The sequence below is a fragment of the Polypterus senegalus genome, chromosome 10 (assembly GCF_016835505.1).
Source record: "Polypterus senegalus isolate Bchr_013 chromosome 10, ASM1683550v1, whole genome shotgun sequence".
Classification (NCBI taxonomy): domain Eukaryota; kingdom Metazoa; phylum Chordata; class Cladistia; order Polypteriformes; family Polypteridae; genus Polypterus; species Polypterus senegalus.
The window spans coordinates 153672810-153696015 of NC_053163.1; the positions used below are offsets into that span (position 1 = coordinate 153672810).

General features: G+C 43.5%; 1 long non-coding RNA gene across 3 annotated transcripts in view; it reads left to right on the plus strand.

The window, feature by feature from the left end:
• LOC120537857 overlaps positions 1 to 23206 on the plus strand; it is a 115554-nt gene that overhangs the window by 90541 nt on the left and 1807 nt on the right. For all 3 annotated transcript variants that reach the window (XR_005635400.1, XR_005635401.1, XR_005635402.1), the window contains exon 4: positions 8512 to 8600. This is a non-coding gene — a long non-coding RNA (uncharacterized LOC120537857). The remainder of the gene's footprint in view (positions 1 to 8511; positions 8601 to 23206) is intronic.

Consider the following 23206-nt stretch of genomic DNA (forward strand, 5'->3'; position numbering starts at 1 on the left):
ACCATGACTAGGATATACTTGTGGCCACGGGTTGAGGGCTCCAGGGTCCCACCAAATCGACCCCTATCCTTTCAAAGGGGATGTCCACGAGGGGAATAGGGACTAGAGGAGCACGGTCCCTCCTAGGAATCTGGCGGGTCTGGCACTCCGGACAGGATTGACAGAACCGCCGGACCTCCTCATTGATCCCAGGCCAGTAAAAGCGAGCTTAATCCTCTCCAGTGTTTTTCGCCCCGAGGTGGGCCTAGGAGGTGAGCATGTGCCAACTCGCATATCTCCCGCCGGAAGGTACGGAATTAGCAACAACTTCCGCACCTCGCCCTCATGGGTAGCCACCGGTACAACAGATCATTCTCAAGGACAAAGAAGGGTTCCCGCGGTGTGGATCCGTCCGCTGTTGAGCTGTTAGGCAGAACGACGCATTCCGGCAAAGCGCAGGGAGTCATCATTCCACTGCTCCCTCTTAAAGGAGGCCGGCGTGGACCGAAATTGATGGTCCAGGCGCCGAGGGTCTTGGGGCCTGGGCCCGGGAAGAGTTCCTGGCTAGTCCCTTCTCCGCGGAATCTTCCGGTCAAGGTCCGTAGCCACGAAAGGTCCCCGAGACACCAGCCCATAGGGCCTGCCCTTGTGCACGGCGTGGAGGCCGCGGGAGGGTGCCTTTTCCCCTCATAACAAGATCCAACGAGGCCCGGGAGCGCGAATGGCTTACCGCTGATTCTTTTAGACCAGTCTTGTCCCAAATCACTGGGAAGGGGGTCAGGTAACACAGCGACCGTCATTTGATTGGTTCCCCTTCCAGGTGACATAGCAGTGAGCGAACGATATGACCTAGTCCCCCATGCACACAGGTGACCAACAAATGCTGTTTTAACCACTGTTGCGGTAAGACAAACGGCGAGCAACAATGGTAATGTTGCTGCCGGAATCAAACAAAGCCACCACGGCGTGCCCATTTAGCAACACCACTCCCCGATTCGACTCGCCAAGGGATGCGGCGGGTACAATACCTCTCCGATGATGTCCAGCTGCAGTCCATAGGCTCCGGGCGATGTGATGGGGCAGTTTGGCAGCAGGTGACCGGTCTCGCCACACTTGAAACAGCGGCGGACCCGCCTCTCTCTGGCTCTGGCTGGCGCTTCTGCAGCGCTGGCCGAGGGGCTCGGGGTGGCCGCCGTCCCTGCCGGTTCCCGCGAGCAGGCTTTTCTGACCCCCCAAGTCGGAGGACCGCCAACTGACGCTCCAGGACGTCGAGGAGGCCCGACATGTTCTGATAGGCGTGTCCCCGGACCTGCTGGGCGAGGGAACTGGGCATTGCATTGACCAGGCCTTCACAGGCCACCCGCTCGACCACTTTCCGCCCGCCGGGCTCTCTGGCCGTAGCCAGCGCCCATCTTGCCCCAGAACTCAACGCCTGGGCGCGAAGGGCTTTTCGGGTCAAAGACCCAGTTCCGCCATTCGCCGCCTGCTGGCCCGGCTAATGCCGTGAAGCGGGCCAGTATTTCGGGCTTGAGGAGGTCGTAATTAGCGCCTCCTCCTCAGGGAGGTCATAATAGGCCGCAGCGCTGGTCCTTCAGGTATGGCGCCAAGATGGACGCCCACTGACCGCTGCCACTCGTTCCGGGTGGCCGTCCTCTCAAACATGCCCAGGTAGGCATCGACGTCCTCCGAAGGGCCCATCGGAACCAAAGGAGGAGGCGGCTGCCTGGGCGGGTCTGGTCTCGCCCGTTGGGCTTCCACTAACCTGGCCTCGTGGCCTCCAGCTCCCGGTGGTGGCGGCTTGCGCAGCTGCAGCGCCTGGAGCTGCTCATTCATGGCCTGCAGCACCGTGTTGAGGTCCTGTCCCTCCGTCATTCCGGGATCTCTATCCTGCCGACTACGCCACTTGTAAAGGACCGAGGAGACAGTAGCAAGAGTTGGGGTTTTCCGGCCCCGTATATTGTATATTAGAACAAAAAAACTGGTCAAAATTATAAACAAACAGTTCATATGCGCGACGCCGACTCCTGGCGCCGCGCCATTTTATTGGGGAGGAGCCGGAAGTGGAGGGATGCGGGAAGGACCGCAAGGGAGGATGGGAAGGATGACGTCAGGGCAAGATGGCGGAGGAAGGGCGGAAGTATCGCACTGCGGTCAATCCAGGCCTATGGTGCAGGAAGGTCTTTCTTTCTATGAGGAAGCAGAGGGAGAAAGTTAATACCCCGCCATTCCCTGGCGTAATGGTTTCCCAGGTGCTATCGAATCAATCCGCGGCCTCCTACTCGCGCGTGCGTGACACTATCTATCTATCTATCTATCTATCTATCTATCTATCTATCTATCTATCTATCTATCTATCTATCTGATTATATGTGAAAAAATATTGCTGTTTCTCCATATATGAATAAATCTATACAAAATGTATCTTAATTTTTCTCTGTACGTCATTTTAATTTTCTATTTAAATAGGTTAACATATTCAGATAGGTTGGAGGGCAGCCAACTGAAGCACCGCCCCATCCCGAACGGCATGAACTCAGCTACACCACTGGACACACAGACACACACACACCCATCATCGAGATATTGATGTTTTTATTTATCGGGGAATCCATCAAAAACTGGAGATCGAAAATTTTGATGAAACTAAAGTTTTCGCTCCTCCCTCATAGATGATAGGTTAGGGTGAGGGAGGCCACAAAGCAATAAGGACTCAATGAGCATGAAGAGAAAGATTCTCTGGTCTGATGAGACAAAAAAAGTAAGCTCTCTGGGCAGACTTGCAGTGTGTCTGGTAAATACCAGGCACAGCTCACCCACCTGCCTAATAACATTTCTATGGGTGAAGTATGGTGGTGGTGAGGGTGCAGGGACGGGGAGACTGGTCAGAAGCCCCCTCTTGACATTCTACCTAATAGAAATGTACTTATGTTGCCCTTTATTGTTTCAAGGTTTCATCTCAGTACATCTCTTGGACAGCCAGGGCTACGCAGTTGACTGCACAGGACTTTGATCAGGTGGTGACAGCAGAAAATGCCAACACAGAAAGCAAAGAAAAGAAGAGATGAATCTTCTTCTTCTTTCGGCTGCTCCCATTAGAGGTTGCCTCAGCGGATCATCTTCTTTTAAACCTTCCTCTTCTTCTCTTCCCTGGCAGCTTTATCCTTAGCATCCATCTCCCAATATACACAGCATCTCTCCTCTGCACATGTCCAAACCAACGCAATATTGCCTCTCTGACTTTGTCTCCCCATCGTCCAACTTGGAGCTGACCCTCTAATGTCCACATTTCTAATTCTGTACATCCTCGTCACACCCAATGACAATCTTAACGTCTTTAATTTGCCACCTCCAGCTCTCTTTCCTGGTTTCTGGTCAGTGCCACCGTCTCCAGCCCATATAACATAGCTGGTCTCACTACCGTCCTGTAGACCTTCCCTTTCACTCTTGCTGATACCCAATCTGTCACAAATCACTCCTGACACTCTTCTCCACCCACTCCACCCTGCTTGCACTCTCTTCTTCACTTCTCTGCCACACTCCCCATTACTCTGTACTGTTGATCCCAAGTATTTAAACTCATCCACCTTCGCCAACTCTACTCCCTTCATCCTCACCATTCCACTGACCTCCCTCTCATTCACACACATGTATTCTGTCTTGGTCCTACTGACCTTCATTCCTCTCATCTCTAGAGCATATCTCTACCTCTCCAGGGTCTCCTCAACCTGCTCCCTACATATCATAGTCCACAGGGACTCCTGTCTAATCTCATCTGTCAACCTGTCCATCACCATTGCAAATAAAAGCCGATCTCTGATGTAATCCCACCTCTGTCACTTCTATCGCAGAACTCACCACGGTCACACTTCCCTCGTACATATCCTGTACAACTCTTATGTACTTCTCTGCCACTCCCGACTTCCTCATACAATACCACAGCTCCTCTCCTCACCCTGTCACTTACTTTCTCCAGGTCTACAAAGACGCAATGCAACTCCTTCTGGCCTTCTCTAAACTTCTCCATCAACATCCTCAGAGCAAACCTCACATCTGTGGTGCTCTTTCTTGGCATGAAACCATCCTGCTGCTCATTAATCATCACCTCACTTGTTAATTGAGCTTCCACTACTCTTTCCCATAACTTCATGCTGTGGCTCATCAGTTTTATTCCCCTGTAGTTACCACAGTCCTGCACATCCCGCTTATTCTTAAATATCAGCACCAGTACACTTCTTCTGCACTCCTCAGGCATCCTCTCACTTTCCAAGATTCCATTAAACAATCTGGTTAAAATCTCCACTGCCATCTCTCCTAAACACCTCCATGCTTCCACAGGTATATCATCTGGACCAACGGCCTTTTCATTTTTCATCCTCTTCATAACTGTCCTTACATCCTCCTTGCTAATCCGTTGCACTTCCTGATTCACTATCTCCTCATCATCCAACCTCTTTGCTCTCTCATTCTCTTCATTCATCAGCCTCCCAAAGTACTCTTTCCATCTGCTCAATACACTCTTCTCTCTTGTGAGTAAGTTTCCATCTTTATCCTTTATCACCCTAACCTGCTGCACATCTTTCCCAGTTCAGACCCTCTGTCTAGCCCACCAGTCCTTTTCTCCCTCTTTAGTGTCCAACCTCTCATACAACTCATCATACGTCTTTTCTTTAACCTTCACCATCTCTCTCTTCACCTTGCGCTTTATCTCCTTGTACTCTTGTCTACTTTCTTCATTTCTCCGACTATCCCACTTCTTCTTCACCATCCTCTTCCTCTGTATACTCTCCTGTATTTCCTCATTCCACCACCAGGTTTCCTTTTCCTCCTTCCTCTGTCCAGATGTCACGCCAACCACCCTTCTTGTTGTCACCCTTACTACATCTGCTGAAGTTTCCCAGCAGTCTGTTGACTCTTCACTGCCACCCAGTGCCTGTCTCACCTCCTCCCTAAACTCAACCTTGCAGTCATCCTTTTTCAATTTCCACCATTTGTTCCTTGGCTCTGCCCTCACTCTCTTGCTCTTCTTGATCTCCAACGTCATTCTACAGACCACCATCCTATGCTACTTAACTACACTTCCCCCTGCCACCACTTTGCAATCTTCAATCTCCTTCAGATTAAGATTAAGAAGAGATTAATAAGGATTGCAAATCTAAGAAGAATAGATTATAATTATGATAATGATAATTCTAAGCTTGTATAGTCTGATTACAACTAAAATGTAGCTATGAAAAAGCCAAATTTAAAAAGTGGATTTTTAGGGTATTTTGTAAAATGGTCCATGGTGTTAGCCTGGTGCATCTTTATTGGTATTCTAATGTATTCTACATTTTTGGTGCCTAACAGCAAAAGGCTGCCTCACCACTTCCTAAATGCTTAGCTCTTGGCAGTGTTGTGCAAGATCACACCTCACAAGAACTCGCTCAAAGTTCAGTTCACGCAGATTAAAATAAACACATTCACGTTCATAGTTCACCAATTTTTCAATTTTGAACTCGTTCATGTTTAGTTCATTTTGTATTTTTTAAAGAGTGAGAATAAATGACCCATGACTTTACTTTTTTCTATTTTGCAAGCCTTATATCAGGCTATTACAATGTTCTTGAATAAAATACAATAATTATGAAGACTTTTTTTATTTAAATACACTTTATTGAGTTATACCCAGCAACAAACGCGTATAACCATATATGCTAATATCCTCCCGGTCAAAAAAGAAATTAAATACAGTGAAACCTCGGTTTGCGAGCATAATTCGTTCCGGGAACGTGCTCACAATTCAAAGCACTCGTATATCAAAGCAAATTTCCCCATAAGAAATAATGGAAACTCAGATGATTCGTTCCACAACCCAAACCTATTCATATAAAAATGATTAATACAAAATATAAAGTAGATAGATAGATAGATAGATAGATAGATAGATAGATAGATAGATAGATAGATAGATAGATAGATAGATAGATAGATAGATAGATAGATATGAAAGGCAATATATAATAGATAGATAGATAGATAGATAGATAGATAGATAGATAGATAGATAGATAGATAGATAGATAGATAGATAGATAGATACTTTATTAATCCCAAGGGGAAATTCACATAATCCAGCAGCAGTATACATAATACAAATTAACCTGCATTTTACCTTTAAAAAGAATCATGGCTGGTGTGAGTTTCTAAACTCATGTGGGAGACAACACGCGGAAGAGCGTCCCAAAGCAATCGCAGTCTCCCAGCGCTGTAGCAGTTCGTCGTATAAGCACACCCAAAAAGATCGCAGACATGCTATAAGCGCCTGTCGTCAATGGGTCATACAAGGAACATTATAAAGATCCCGCTACAATAAATAACAGCGCTGTTGCTGTTTCAAGCTGAATAAAGCTGGTGTTAAAGTACTGAGACTCAGCTTCGTGTTTTGGGGAGCAAGATGGGGACTTGCACTTCACAGCACACACACACAGTCACAATGCTGTAGTAAACAGATGTTGACTATATGAGTGAGGCACACAGACTCAGACGGAGAATAGGAGACGATAGCCAGAGAGAGAGAGAGAGACGCGCTGGGCGAGCGAGTGAGATAAAGAGAGAGAGAGAGAGACGTGCTGGGCGAGCGAGATAAAGAGAGAGAGACAGAGACACGCTGGGCGAGCGAGATAAAGAGAGAGAGACAGAGAGGCGCGCTGGGCGAGCGAGATAAGGAGAGAGAGAGAACCACCATCAGCTCACTTGTGATCACATGATGCTCAGCAGACAAAAGTGTATCCATACTACTCGTATTGCAAGACATTGCTCGTTTATCAAGTCAAAATTTATTACAAATTTTTGCTCGTCTTGCAAAACACTCGTAAACCGAAGTTCCACTGTAGATGTAAGTATACATATAAATTACTACTCTATTTCCAACTGTATCACACAAATGGTGATTGTGGAACCCGAGTGTAGGTGAACTAATCGATTACGTTGCCGATTAAAATTCGTGTCACATATTGCATGACCAATGGGGAAAAATATAAAGTGGCCTCGCAAAGTGCGTTATCCTAAAAGTGAAAGTAGAGCTTCACCGCGTGCTCGTGTCAACGGGGGTGCAGCTTATGCACAAGCAGGCAGACACAGACAGCGCCATTTTGATTTTATATTATTTTTCCCAAATACAAATAAATGGCAAAGAATTCATACAAAATAAATCCATCTATTATCCAACCTGCTAAATCCTAACTACAGGGTCCCGGGGGTCTGCTGGAGCCAATCCCAGCCAACACAGGGCGCAAGGCAGGAAACAAACTCCGGGCAGGGTGCCAGCCCACTGCAGGGCGCACACACACACACACTAGGGACAATTTAAAATTGCCAATGCAACTAACCTGCATGTCTTTGGGTTGTGGGAGGAAACCCACGCAGACATGGGGAGAACATGCAAACTCCACGCAGGGAGGACCCAGGAAGTGAACCAGGGTCTCCTTACTGCGAGGCGGCAGCGCTACCAACTGTGCCACCATGCCACACAAAATAAATATTCGTAAAAATCCACTATTTGTGCCTATCCGAATGCCAGATTCGGATTCGGCTCCACCCCTACATTACAGGGCAAGGAAAAATGCTTAATCAGGACCTCATCCAGATCCAAATTGTCACCTAAAACTGAACTCGCTCACGATCAAGTTCTTCACTTGCAAATACATTACATTAAGTTTGCCATTCTTAGAAAAATGAGTTTCTTCAATGAACGTGCTCTTTTGAACAAGTTCATGCATAGTACTGGCTCTTGGAATAATAAGCTGACCACCATTAGAGGATCTAAGAAATGTACTTGGAATGTAGGGGGACAGGCACTCCAAAATATAGGAAGGACCAAGATCATAGTACTGTATTTTAAAGTCAGTTCTAAAGGACACCGGTAACCAATGTAATGATGCTAAGATTGGTGTGATGTGCTCCCGTTTTCTTCTGCATTCTGGACTAATCAAAACCGATGGATGTGTTTCTTAGGTAAACCAGTTAGGAGTGCATTACAGTAATCTAGTCAACTAAACAAAAGCGTAAATTCATTTCTTAGTCTTTTGAAAGGTTATGACAGGTCTAAATATTGAAATGTTTCTTAAATAGGAAAATGCAGTCCTAGTCATCTTGTTGATGTGTGATTCAAGGTTTAGGTCAGACTCCATGGATGTACCTGAATTCCTCACCTCCGCCTTTTATTATTAAGAAGGATGAGGAGGAGAAGGAGTTTGGGAACCTGCACTGATACGACATGTTGTCGTACCCACCACACAACAAACCACCTCAGGATCCCAGGCAATGGGTGACACCTCAACACCACAGTTGTTTGAATGGAATGAAACAGAGTGAGTTTTTTTTTTTACAGTGGCTGGAATGCCAGTCCTGCCACCATACCCCCCCAGAATTTTACCTTGCAAGTTGGAGGACCTGCTTGCAGTTTAACTTCATACCCGAATCGAGTTGATTTCTAAGACCTTCACTATATCCATTTTTACCAACCAATAAGAGTTCTGTTTTTTCCTTATTTAGCTGGAGATAATTACTACTCATCCATTCAGAAATACAAATAAGGGATTGGATCAGAGAGGCCAGAGCATCAGGGTCATCCGACATGATAGGTAAGTAAAGCTGTGTGTCATCTGCATAACTGTGGCAAGTCACCTTGTGCTTTGAGATATTCTGACCTGATGGAAGCATGGAGATTGAAAAGAGCAGCAGACCCAGAATAGATCCTTGTGGTACACCATGTAGAATATCAAGGGTCTCCAAGGTACAATCACCACAACTAATTAAGAATTCTCTGCTTGTTAAGTAAGACTGAAACCAATTTAAGAGGCCCATTTATTCACTAAGATGATTCATAAGAATGCTGTGGTCTGTGGTGTCAATTCTGCACTCCAAGAGAGCAAGAAGAGGCACATGGCCTCTGCCCACATTAACCCACAAATCACTTTAACCAGTGCAATTCAAAACCACTGGCAATACATTGTCGAAATACTGATCAGATTAAGGGGATTAGCAGAGAAGAACTGGAACAGAAAATCTCATTATATGCAGATGATATGGTACTGTATATATCGGACCCAGAAAATTCTGTGCCTGCAGTCATAGCAGCACTCACAGAATTTCAAAAGATCTCTGGTCTCAGAATTAATCTGAATAAAAGTGTACTCTTTCCAGTGAATTCTCAAGCATATAATATTAGTTTAGATACTCAACCTTTTATCATTGCAGAACAGTTTAAATACCTCGGGGTAAACATCACAAGTAAACATAAAGCTCTTTATCAACAAAATTTCGTCGTCTGCATGGAAAAAATTAAGCAAGACTTGCATAGATGGTCAACCCTCCATCTCACACTAGCTGGAAGAATTAACACTGTTAAGATAAATATTCTTCCTAAGCTCCTTTTTTTATTTCAAAACATTCCAATATACATTAATAAATCATTCTTTAGGCAATTAGATTCAACAATAACCTCATTTATTTGGAACTCAAAACATCCACGCATCCAAAGAGCGAACCTACAAAGACAAAAGGCAGAAGACGGCATGGCTCTACCTAACTTCCAGTTTTATTACTGGGAAGCAAATATACAGGCGATACAATACAATACAATACAATACAATACAGTTTATTTTTGTATAGCCCAAAATCACACAGGAAGTGCCGCAATGGGCTTTAACAGGCCCTGCCTTTTGACAGCCCCCTAGCCTTGACTCTCTGAGAAGACAAGGAAAAACTCCCAATAAAAACCTTGTAGGGAAAAATGGAAGAAACCTCGGGAAAGGCAGTTCAAAGAGAGACCCCTTTCCAGGTAGGTTGGGCGTGCAGTGGGTGTCAAAAGTAGGGGGTCAATACAATACAATACACAGAACAGAACAATTCCTTAATACAGCATAATAATAAAAATTTTAGAAGTACGGTTTAACAGTAGATGATATCACATAATTAGGTTTGGATATTTTTAGATTCTTGGAGACCTCATCCATCTAGCTGCCTCCCCATTTGGCCATGCCATGGCTGAAACGTTGCTCCGATGAAAGGACTTCTCTTTCCCATGATTCCTGTGATCCTCCATCAGGGATGACTTTACCATAGGCAGGCAAACAACTTGGCAGGTGGGCCGTGGCACCAATTGCCACATTTGGGTACCGAGAACAGAAACAGAATAGGTGAGGGTTGGTAACAAATTCTAACTATCATGTTACTTATGATTTAGTGCTAATGACTAACAACAGAGACGCAGTCTGTACAGTTAATCAGCAGCTCTAGTCAGGGTGTGCTAAACTGAAGTAGTGAGTTTTCAGCTGGGATTTAAAGGCTGAGACTTATGGAAGCAGGAAGACCATTCCGTAGTTTAGGGGCCCTGTAACTAAAAGCTCGACCTTCCACTGTTATTTTATTAATCCTTGGAATCCTAAGCAGACCGGCATCTTGAGATCTTAATGTGCGCTCAGGTTTGTAAGTCATGATAAGTTCAGACAAGTAAGCGGACCTTGGCCATTTAATGCTTTATATGTTAAAAGGAGGATTTTGAAATCTGCCCTAAACTAAACTGGGATCCAGTGTAAAGATTTAAGAACTGGAGTTATGTGTTCATATTTTCTTGTTCTTGTAATAATTCTTGCAGCCGCATTTTGGATTAACTGGAGGCTGTATAGAGAACAGTTTGAACAGGCAGTGAACACCGCATTGCGGTAGTCAATCCTACTAGAGATAAATGCATGAATTAATTTCTCACAATCCTGTTTATTTAGAAAGCGCCTTAATTTCCTAACATTTTTAAGATGGAAAAAACATGTAGCAATGCAGAGAATTCACTCGAGCTCCATTTGCGCAAAGCATACAGTTATACAACTCAAAATTATATATCGAGCACATCTGTCTCGTCTAAAACTCTCCAAAATGTTTCCAGGCCGAGATCCAACCTGCGAACACTGCAACCAAGTCTCAGCCTCACTGGGTCACATGTTCTGGGCCTGTACCAAATTAACTTTATTCTGGACAAAAATTTTTACTTACCTTTCAGACATCCTTGGACTCCCAATCCCTCTTAACCTATTAACAGCTGTGTCTGGTGTTCTTCCAGAGGGGCTTAAAGTGGAGAAAGACAAACAAATTGTGATTGCATTCACTACACTTTTGGCACGCAGACTCATTCTGATAAACTGGAAGAACCCAAACTCTCCTCTTTTAAGTCAGTGGGAAACCGATGTGTTATACTATTTGAAATTGGAAAAAATCAAATACTCAGTTAGAGGATCCGTACAGACTTTTTTCAAAACTTAGCAGGATCTAATCAGTAACATTTTAAAATAAGGTCATGAAGCACAGAGAATTTATTAATTTAGGTATGTTTACAAGCCTTAAATTTCACGCCGTTTGCCTTGCTCTCTCTCTCAGGGATGGGGATCGATTTGTCCTTAACTCAATTTTTCTTTTTGTAAAAACTTGAATAATTTGTATGGATTGCAATAAAATTAATAAAAATATAATAAAAAAAATTTCAATTTCGTTTGACAAATGCCTATATACGGTGTTTGTGAAAAAAAAACTTCAATTAAATAATACCAAACTTATCATTTAGCAATGGATGTTGACCATTTCTTCTAAGGATAGTAAGTCAATTCAACAAGTGGTCACGACTGTCATGTATGTGTGCTAGAGGGTCATCTTCCAGGTTAGATAGATAGATAGATAGATAGATAGATAGATAGATAGATAGATAGATAGATAGATAGATAGATACTTTATTAATCCCAAGGGGAAATTCACATACTCCAGTAGCAGCATATTTATCGTGGAAGTTGACCCGGACACAGACAGGCGGACATGTTGTTCTCAACCACCACAAGTTTATTTATAATATTTACAGTATTTATATTGGTCACACAGACCCAGTAATGGTCACTAAGACCCCAAATTAGTGCACAAAAACCCCAAATTCACAGTCCTGGCCACAATGCCTTTCTTTGGGCCGCCTCCACAGCTCTCCTGAGCTTCGTCCTTCCTCCTACTGACTCCAGCCTCGAATGAAGGGAGATGGCCCCTTTTATATATGACCCGAATGAGCCCCAGGTGTTCCTCCTCTAACCACGCCCCAGCGTGGTGGAAGTGCCGGCAGCTCTCCGGGCGCCGTCCTAATTCTTCCCCCCAGCACTTCCTGGTGTGGCGGAAGTGCTGGGGTAACAGGTCCCCAAGGCATTGGGGCGCCTCCTGCCGGTGACCACGGGCCCCTACAGGGTGGAGCTTACATGCCCTGTACCCGTGGCCCCCAAAGCAACCAGGAAGGCGACCCCCATGTGATCCAGGGTGGGTGCAGACCCACATCTGGTCCCTCATGGCGTCCTGGCATCCCTGACATTATAAAGAACAATATTAAATTAAAGAGTGATAACAATGAAAGTATAACAGACAGACAATAAAGTAAAGTAAAATAAAGTAACCAAAAGTAAGTAATACCACCCAAACGCACAAAAGGGGGCGCTGCTGCTAACAGTGTTGTCTCAGTCCTCCCTTGTAGCCTTGACGAGAGACCACCCACTGAGGGTTCTAATACAAAAGAAGCCCCGCCCCTTACCATTCCGCTGCATATAAAGGAGACCTCTCCAGGAGGATGGCATCACATTTTGATGGTGACCAGGCTTCCATGTTAATCCAAGCCAGAAACAATCTCTTTATAAGAAGAATGTCTGATTGACAGGATTTATAATCGATAAAGAATGCATGTTTCTTTTAATTTGGTATAATTAAGTGTTTTTTGTTTTTTTTTTTGTTTCGCCCAGTTGGCCCCCCAAGCTGCCTGTTTTTGTCCTGCATCATCATTTCGTCCCATAACACCACAAAAATACAAATTAAATTTTTTTCTAAAATATTAAGTTAATGATATAAGAGCCCTGCAGTGGGCTGGTGACCTGCCCGGGGTTTGTTTCCTGCCTTGCACCCTGTATTGACTGGGATTGGCTCCAGCAGACCCCCGTGACCCTGTAGTTAGGATATAGCAGGTTGGATACTGGATGGATGGATGATATAAGATCCTGTACCAACAAGTGTACATTTTCTACAAAATTTCCAATTTTATGCTTCTGGGAGATTATGGGGAGGTGCTCCCTGATAAACAAAGTGTGGCCTGATAATTAAAAACTTTACTAATTTTACTTCAATGGCTACACCATGTGCCCCTTTTTCCAAAAATTCTAATATTCTGCAAATTTCTCCATGTTTATTAGCCATAGATGTATCAAAAAGAATTGAAAACTGAACCAACCAGTCTTGACTACGGAAGCCGAGAGAGGACGTGCAATATTGTTATTTTTTTAAATGGTCTTCTCGAGATAACAGACTAATTTGTTTTCTCAAAAAAATGGAATAGTTGTGTCACAATCTCAAGAAAACGAAACTTTTGCTCCTGGCATCAGGCTCGCTTAGATTACGATGCCTATACAGCTGAAGCTTTGCTAACCGTCTTCTTAAATGACGGACACTAACGTTATTATTTTCTAAACTAAGGCATAAACATATTTCAGCCTGCGTCAGCCCTTGATTGAACATAAATGTGACACGCTGATCAATACAGTTCTGCTCTTCTGCCATTTCAAACAGGACGTGGCTTCAATAAGCTAAATATTAAACGTTAGATACAATTATTTCATAATTTCGAGAAAACAAGATCTTTTGTTTTATCGAAATCTCAATAAAATGATTCCTCTATCTCAAAAAAACAAAGTTCACTTTCTCGAGATCTTGACAAAATTAGGAAACAATTTTAAAAAATAATCATATTGCAAATCCTCTCACGGCTTCTGTACTTGACAATGCACCCATTAATAATAAATAACTCAAAAGTGTTGGTGAGACGTTGTAGAAAATATAATCCTAACAGGTTGTCCTTCTTTCTGATACCAGACAGTGAATCTAGAAGTCCTTCGATATGAGGTGACATTTTTTTGAGCTTTTCTCCCATGCGTTCCAGTAAAGCAATCAATCCAATAAAGCAATAAATTCAACTGTAATGTCCACACCGGCAGACAATTTTAGAAAAATACATATTTTCCATGAAACGTTTCTCCTTTCCAATACCAGAAAATTACCAGGTGTCATAATTTGCCTGATGAGTTTATTTTTTTTTCTGTCTGTTCTTTGGTCTTTCAATATTTTTTTTCTCAGATTGTTTTCTGGCTTTCAAAGAGCTGGGAATCCATTGGTTAAATCTATTAAAGTGTTTTTAACAATGCTCAAGATTAATTACGTTCTCCTGCGGCACCTTGTGTTTTCCTTACGGTAGTTGAGGGTCGCTTTGCTGCTACCAGTCAAGAAAGACGATCAGGAGCGGGCAACGCGTGACATCAACAACGTGACTGTAAGAAGGACGGCGTGTGCATTTCCTGAACCCCACTGATATTTCAGATTCCTGTTAAGAGAAACCTTTCTGATCGTTCTTATTACGTTATTCCGATTACAAATCCTTCTTCTGTTCCTTGATTACACCTAACATTTGTGAGGCAGGCGGTGTGGTGTAGCAGTTAAGACATTGGACATCAAAACCTAAGGTTGTGGGGTCAAATCCCGCTTCTGACACTGTCATGTGACCCTGAGCAGGTCATGTGACCTGCCTGTACTCCCATTGGGAAGCCGAAAAGAAATGTAGCCAATTGTATCATAAGTGTCGTATGTCACCTTGGACAAACATGTCCGCCTGATCGGTAAATGTAGATCTGCGTGATTTGGCTCTGCTTATGAGTCCCTGGTTAGCTATGAAATTTTGTTCTGTATCCCGGCTTCGATTTTTGATTCTGTGCTTTGTTTATTTATTTCACGTCCTCGTGATTTCGAGCTTTCGCTTGGTGTGATGCTGGGTAAATCGATAGATGGTCTAGGGCAGCGTTTCTCAACCTTTAAGTATCTGCGACCCGAGTTTTAATCATGCTCTCCTAACGTTTTTTTGAAAGGAGCCCACTTTCTTTCTTTTTTAATTAATGATATATCATAGATGACATTTATCTAACTCTATATTTATTTTTCTAGTATCAGCATGTAGTTTAAGTTAATTTGTTTTGGTTTCAATAAATGTATTTTTCATATTTTTGATTCTTGTTTTCTTTTTTTCACATCTTCGCCTTTTTGTTACTTAGCCCCTAGAGGCTGCCCACAGTTTGAGAACCACTGGTCTAAGCCAGTGTAACAAGAATGTAAGTTTAATGTCACTGCGCTCTGTACAAGAAATTATTTTAGAAATTCATTCACATGTGCAGGCCAAAGTTAGAACACAGGGGCTAGTCAGCATTTAGAAACTGCTAGCCTAGCATTTGGAGAATGAAGGGGGCAACTGCGAAAATAGGCATTGTACTATTCCTGTATGTTAGAGATGAAATCGAATCCTTTCCTTTCCTTGTTTGGAAACCAAGGAAGGGCCTACATGTGGAAAAGACAGTATATAAACACCTGGACAGCAGCCAAACACTTTGAAGCTAACGGACGAATGAGTGATATCGTCATTCGTCCCGTAAATACTTTCGGTGCAGTGACGGAAAATGGCAGACTGTATACATCGAGATCCCACCTATATAAAAGTATTGTCTTGCTATAGCTTATTCCGTCTGTAATGCCACATAAATGATCAGTAAAGAAAGCTAAGTTATTTTCTCTTATGTGATTTTTATTGCCGTATCACTATAGGAGGGATATCGCCTTTTAATATCATATCTCTATATAGTTTCTGGTTACTTAAAATGCCGCAATTTAAAAGAACTTATTCCAATTAGGGAGCTATTGCCCCTAAAGGAAACAGGCAGTGGTGGCGAACTCCAGGCCTAGAGTGCTGCAGTGGCTACAGGTTTTCATTCTAACCCGTTTCCTAATCAGTGACCAGTTTTCACTGCTAATTAACTTTATTAGCCCTGTTACAAGAGTTCAGCCCTCTGAATTGATTCCTTTCTTCATTAAATGACAGCCAAGCAGAAATGAGATGTGAAATGAGCTGACAGATGACCAACTAAACTGGGGCTTCAAACTCCAACCAATTTCACTCCAGTCACTTTCTTAATGAGAAGCCATTTCTTGCTGCTAGTTAAACCCGTTATTGAATTCCATGGCTTGTTGCTGCTCTCATTCTGCCACAGCACACATTTCGAAAACGTTGTTGTGGTATAGTGGGTCCGTGGCTTCTGAAAAAAGGGTCGGGTTTTTAAATCCGTATAGCCAAGTCGTTCTCCGTGGGAGCGATTGCACGACCGTGGGGAGTGAATGAGGTGATTGGAGCAAATCGAATCTGCACGTGTGGGTGCGGTCATTCTTGTTTGCCTCATTGGTTTCCTGCGGTGTGTAATTAAGATGCTGCACCCACGGAGGCACCCGTGTATGTCTATGTATATATACAGTGGGTACGGAAAGTATTCAGACCCCCTTCAATTTTTCACTCTTTGTTATATTGCAGCCATTTGCTAAAATCATTTAAGTTGATTTTTTTCCTCATTAATGTACACACAGCACCCCATATTGACAGACAAAAAAAAGAATTTTTGAAATTGTTGCAGATTTATTAAAAACGAAAAACTGAAATATCAACTGGTCCTAAGTATTCAGACCCTTTGCTGTGACACTCCTATATTTAACTCCGGTGCTTTCTATTTCTTCTGATCATCCTTGAGATCCCCTTCATTTGAGTCCAGCTGTGTTTGATTCTACTGATTGGACTTGATTAGGAAAGCCACACACCTGTCTATGTAAGACCTTACCGCTCACAATGCATGTCAGAGCAAATGAGAATCATGAGGTCAAAGGAACTGCCTGAAGAGCTCAGAGACAGAACTGTGGCAAGGCACAGATCTGGCCAAGGTTACAAAAAAATTTCTGCTGCACTTAAGGTTCCCAAGAGCACAGTGGCCTCCATAATCCTTAAATGGAAGACGTTTGGGATGACCAGAACCCTTCCTAGAGCTGGCCATCCGGCCAAGCTGAGCTGAGAGAGAGGTAAAGAAGAACCCAAAGATCACTTTGGCTGAGCTCCAGAGATGCAGTCAGGAGATTGGAGAAAGTTGTAGAAAGTCAACAATCACTGCAGCCCTTCACCAGTGAGGGCTTTATGGCAGAGTGGCCAGTCAGAAGCCTCTCCTCAGTGCAAGACACATGCCAGCCCGCATGGAGTTTGCTAAAAGACACCTGAAGGGCTCCGAGATGGTGAGAAATAAGATTCTCTGGTCTGATGAGACCAAGATAGAAGTTTTTGGCCTTAATTCTAAGCGGTATGTGTGGAGACAACCAGGCACTGCTCATCACTTGTCCAATACAGTCCCCACAGTGAAGCATGGCGGTGGCAGCATCATGCTGTGGGAGTGTTTTTCAGCTGCAGGGACAGGATGACTGGTTGCAACCGAGAGAAAGATGAATGCGGCCAATTACAGGGATATCCTGAACAAAAACCTTCTCCAGAGTGCTAAGGACCTCAGACTGGGCCGAAGGTTTACCTTCCAACAAGACAATGACCCTAAGCACACAGCTAAAATAACAAAGGAGTGGCTTCACAATAACTCTGCGACTGTTCTTGAATGGCCCAGCCAGAGCCCTGACTTAAACCCAATTGAGCATCTCTGGAGAGACCTAAAAATGGCTGTCCACCAACGTTTACCATCCAACCTGACAGAACTGGAGAGGATCTGCAAGGAGGAATGGCAGAAGATCCCCAAATCCAGGTGTGAAAAACTTGTTGCATCTTTCAAAAGAAGACTCCTGGCTGTATGAGCTCAAAAGGGGGCTTCTACTAAATACTGAACAAAGGGTCTGAATACTTAGGACCATGTGATATTTCAGTTTGTCTGTTTTAATAAATCTGCAACAATTTCAAAAATTTTTTTTGTCTGTCAATATGGGGTGCTGTGTGTACATTAATGAGGGAAAAAATTAATTCAAATGATTTTAGCAAATGGCTGCAATATAACAAAGAGTGAAAAATTGAAGGGGGTCTGAATACTTTCCGTACCCACTGTAGATAGACGGAAGTACACCAAGGGGAGAGATAAATCATGGAGGATGAAAGGGAAGGAGAAAGGCTGATTGAGAAGGAATGCGGTAAAATGACGGAAAACAGCAGTCAAGAGGTTACGATCTGGCCACCTGCAGGGTGAAGACACCATGAGCTGGGGCCCCGTGAAGGAGCGTTATGTTGATTCACTCTGGGGGCTAGTTCGCCCTACTGACTGTATGTGTGAGTGGGATGAGCAGGAGAGATACCCTCCCGGGGGACCTGAGGAGCAACTGTGGGTGCGCGAAGGATCGAGGGAGGAGAGCTGACCTCGACGGTCTGGCAGTGACATCCGGATGGAGGCCAAGATGGAGGCTAGCTGGAGGAGCTCGTGGTTGTTGGTCTGTGAATAATGGGTGAGCCAGAGAGGAAGAGATGGAGGTGGACTGGAGAGTAAAGAGGGAGACAGAGACTGCTTTTTAACTGCTGCACATATTAACCTTGTGTTTTAAAGGATTTATTTATTGATGGTTTTAACCCCACTGGACACTTGTTTTACGGATTTATTTATTTATTGGAATTTGAAGCATTGCACTGTTTGGAAGATTGTTTTAATAAAAGCACTTAAGCACTTTTTTGAATAGATCCCCTGGTTTCATGTGAGATTTGTCCCCATTTGTCCGCTCATTATCGACGGTGTTGGGTTCAGGGCTCTCAGACGAACAAGGGGAGCGTGGAGGAGAACCCGCATCGTCACAGTTGTTTTTCTGTTCTTTCTAAGAGCACCGTCAAAATGTTTTGGTGACCTGAGAGATCAACCTTACCAAGACCATCACCTCTCTTTAATTTCAGATATTGTGTAATGGGCACAAGGGAGCTGGTCATGTGGTGGCTTGTTTTGTGTCTCATTATTGTTTGGCTGCTAATTAAAGAAAAAGAAATAACTATGGGGCCTGAGTCAAGTTAATTAAAAGAAGTAATCAGCAGCAAAAACTGGTCACTAAGAAGATGGTAAGAATGGAAACCTGCAGCCACGGCGGCACTCGAGTCCTGGAGTTGGCCACCCCTGGTCTAGATGTGAATAAGGACCCCCGACCACAAGATCCCCTTCATTTGAGTCCAGCTGTGTTTGATTCTACTGATTGGACTTGATTAGGAAAGGTACACACTTGTCCATTTAAGACCTTACAGCTCACAATGCATGTCAGAGCAAATGAGAATCATGAGGTCAAAGGAACTGCCTGAAGAGCTCAGAGACAGAACTGTGACAAGGCACAGATCTGGCCAAGGTTACAAAAACATTTCTGCTGCACTTAAGGTTCCCAAGAGCACAGTGGCCTCCATAATCCTTAAATGGAAGACATTTGGGACGACCAGAACCCTTCCTAGAGCTGGCCATCCGGCCAAGCTGAGCTGAGAGAGAGGTAAAGAAGAACCCAAAGATCACTTTGGCTGAGCTTGTGAGATGCAGTCAGGAGATGGGAGAAAGTTGTAGAAAGTCAACCATCACTGCAGCCCTTCACCAGTCAGGGCTTTATGGCAGAGTGGCCAGTCGGAAGCCTCTCCTCACTGAAAGACACATGACAGCCTGCATGGAGTTTGCTAAAAGACACCTGAAGGACTCCGAGATGGTGAGAAATAAGATTCTCTGGTCTGATGAGACCAAGATAGAACTTTTTGGCTTTAATTCTAAGCGGAATGTGTGGAGACAACCAGGCACTGCTCATCACTTGTCCAATACAGTCCCCACAGTGAAGCATGGCGGTGGCAGCATCATGCTGTGGGGGTGTTTTTCAGCTGCAGGGACTGGACGACTGGTTGCAATCGAGAGAAAGATGAATGCGGCCAAGTACAGGGATATCCTGGACAAAAACCTTCTCCAGAGTGCTAAGGACCTCAGACTGGGCCGAAGGTTTACCTTCCAACAAGACAATGACCCTAAGCACACAGCTAAAATAACAAAGGAGTGGCTTCACAATAACTCTGCGACTGTTCTTGAATGGCCCAGCCAGAGCCCTGACTTAAACCCAATTGAGCATCTCTGGAGAGACCAAAAAATGGCTGTCCACCAACGTTTACCATCCAACCTGACAGAACTGGAGAGGATCTGCAAGGAGGAATGGCAGAGGTTCCCCAAATCCAGGTGTGAAAAACTTGTTGCATCTTTCAAAAGAAGACTCCTGGCTGTATGAGCTCAAAAGGGGGCTTCTACTAAATACTGAGCAAAGGGTCTGAATACTTAGGACCAGGTGATATTTCAGTTTGTCTGTTTTAATAAATCTGCAACAATTTCAAAAATTCTTTTTTTTTTCTAATTAAAGAAAAAGAAAAAGAAACAACTATGGGGCCTGAGTCAAGTTAATTAAAAGAAGTAATCAGCAGCAAAAACTGGTCACTAAGAAGATGGTAAGAATGGAAACCTGCAGCCACGGCGGCACTCGAGTCCTGGAGTTGGCCACCCCTGGTCTAGATGTGAATAAGGACCCCCGACCACAAGAGCTGATGCAAAACAATACATACAGTGCTTTTTGTTAATCCACAAAGTGCTGTGCAAGAGCCATAAATAAATAATCTTCAATAAAATTCATAACCCCAGCCATAAATAAGTTCTTTCAAATTCAAGACTAAAACCTTACAGACATCGGGTTCTCGACTCTCCAAGCCCACTGTGTTTTTCTCTTGTCTCCTAAGTTCACCCTCTGCTGGCAGAGACTTCGGCAGCTGCGGCCCTTTCCTCCAGCTCTCATCTCGACCATTGTCTTTCAACATCTGTCAAGACACTCTGAGCCTCCCTCCATCGTCCACAAATACTTCAAATCTAAAAATATTTAAAAATAAAGGTATAAGTTCACTAAAAAAACAATTAAACCAAAATTTTGTAACTAGATTTTTGCTAGATTTTAATAAAACAATAAGTCTCGAGACTCAAGCTCGGAATTTAATCTTAACATGGTTAACCTCAAGTAAGACTTGGGGTGACAAAAATGATCCGTTTTACATTTTTGAGTCCGTATAATACCTGAGACAGCAGTCTGCTGCCAACTAGTGGATAGAATAACATTATGCTGTAAAATATCTAATTATAAAATATATGCTACCGTGGCTACTATTTGATGAGGTGCCACATGAGAGAGTGGGCATCAAACTAAAAGAAGTGGGAGTACAGGGTGTGGTGTGTCGATTGGAGGTAAAAGCAGAGGGTGATGGTGTGAGGAACCTCATCAGAATTGGGTGATGTTCAGAGTGGCGACCAGCAGGGGGCAGTGCTGGGGCCACTGCTGCTATCTTCTTATATAATACGCTACCGTGGCTGTCCATTTGTCTGTCCAGGATTTTGAATCACCTGTAGCTCGCAAACCGTTTGACCGATTGACCTGAAATTTGGTCCACACATACTACGTGACATCTAATATCCGCTTTCGGGGTGACGATTGACCTCCAAGGTTATTCCTCTTTTTATTTTTAATTTATTTTGTTGTAGAATCAACTCTCGGCAGCGGCCAGCAGGGTGGCCGTGCAGCACATGTGTACGGGCGCCGTTGACATCCCTACCACCTCCGCCGTCACTTCCTCTCCCTTTTCATATCCTAAATCATTCTTCAGGCAGATTGAAGACTTAAGTGCCAGCTTAAGTGAAAAACTAAGGAAAACGTACAAAGTAATTGCAACACAAACACTGAGTTAATCAGTTTTTAACGTGAAAAGATGTCGACAAAAGAAGAGAAGAAGTGGGCCGCTAGGGTGGTTGAAAAGAAAGGGCATCAACTTCTGAGCAAACGAATGACAAACGTACAGAGAAACAGGATTAGCACTAGGAATACTCAAGTCAAGTGGATTCACTGCACGTTATCGTACAGTCCGCTGTTACTGGTCATGAGTATTTCTATGCGTTCTGAGAAACTCTAGGGCAGGGGTCCCCAACTCCGATCCTGGAGGGCCCCCGTGCCTCAGTTTTCATTCTAACCTTTTTCTTAATTAGTGAGCTGTTTGTGCTACTAATTAACTTCTGTAAAACTTTAGTAAAAACAATGTTTTAATTAACTTTTCATCAATATCGCATTGAATTTTGATTCTGTGTTTGGACTTTCATCGCGATAACGCAACGTATAACTGCCTGTGAGTGAATTCCGGTTCTTTCTCTCTATTAAATAATATGACTTTCTCGAATGTTTGGCTATGAGATTTGTTAATTGTCTTTGCAAAAGCTATTCTAAAGGGAAACTGTAAACATTTAAATAAAATGGCATATCACGATCTCCTTTGGTGTGTAATGCTATCCCCTGAAGATGTACTACATTACCTTTCTTGGATACATCCTTCTTTTAACAGTAATTTGTGTGGTGGAAGACCAGACGGTTTTAACGGTTGTAGATATTCTTCATGATATTGTAAGTTGATGTTTTCATCTTCCGCACCATCACCACCAACTGCTTCAGTGTAGTCTACTGATACGCATTTTAAACAGTTTGCCATGTAACCAATTGACATTTTTAGTGTGAATTCGTTTGACTTCATCGTTTCTCTGTGTTAGGATTGCCCGCGCACTCATTTCTTCTGTTGATAACCCTTCAAGATGAAATTCTTCAATAAGATTTGGACATAATACATCTTTTTTAATTGGGAACTTAAAGTGAGGAAAATGTAAAAATTTATAAGAGCTAAGAGTGCAGGAACTGAGTCTGACAAAAGCATTCACACAAATGAGAGGTGAGAGGGCCGTGGGCGTGATTGAATATGAAAGACGAAAGGAGGGCGGGTCCTGAAAAAATCTCGTTGGCCAAAGTCTCATCTCACAGGATTTGAAAAAACCTTCCAAAAAGTCTTCTCTCGTCGCAGGATTTTTTAATATAAAAGAGAGATGTGTTTATTGTGTAATTAAAGGAAAAGCAGAAGCATGGTGGACGCTGTTGGGGGCATAGGGGAGAAGCTGCTTATGTGACGCCCTCTTCTTTTTTCCTTTTTTTGTTTTTGGAAAGGAAAATAAAAACTTCTGTTTCGACCCTACATGTCTCTGACTTGACTGTTGTTGATATGACAGACTACAGATGGTTACAGCAGCACTAGAAAAGGTCCAGAGAAGAGCGACTAGGCTGATTCAGTGCTACAGGGGATGAGTTATACAATACAATACATTACAATTTATTTTTGTGTAGCCTAAAATCACGCAAGAAGTGCCGCAATGGGCTTTAACAGACCCTGCCTCTTGACAGCCCCCCAGCCTTGACTCTCTAAGAAGACAAGAAAAAACTCCCAAAAAAAACCCTT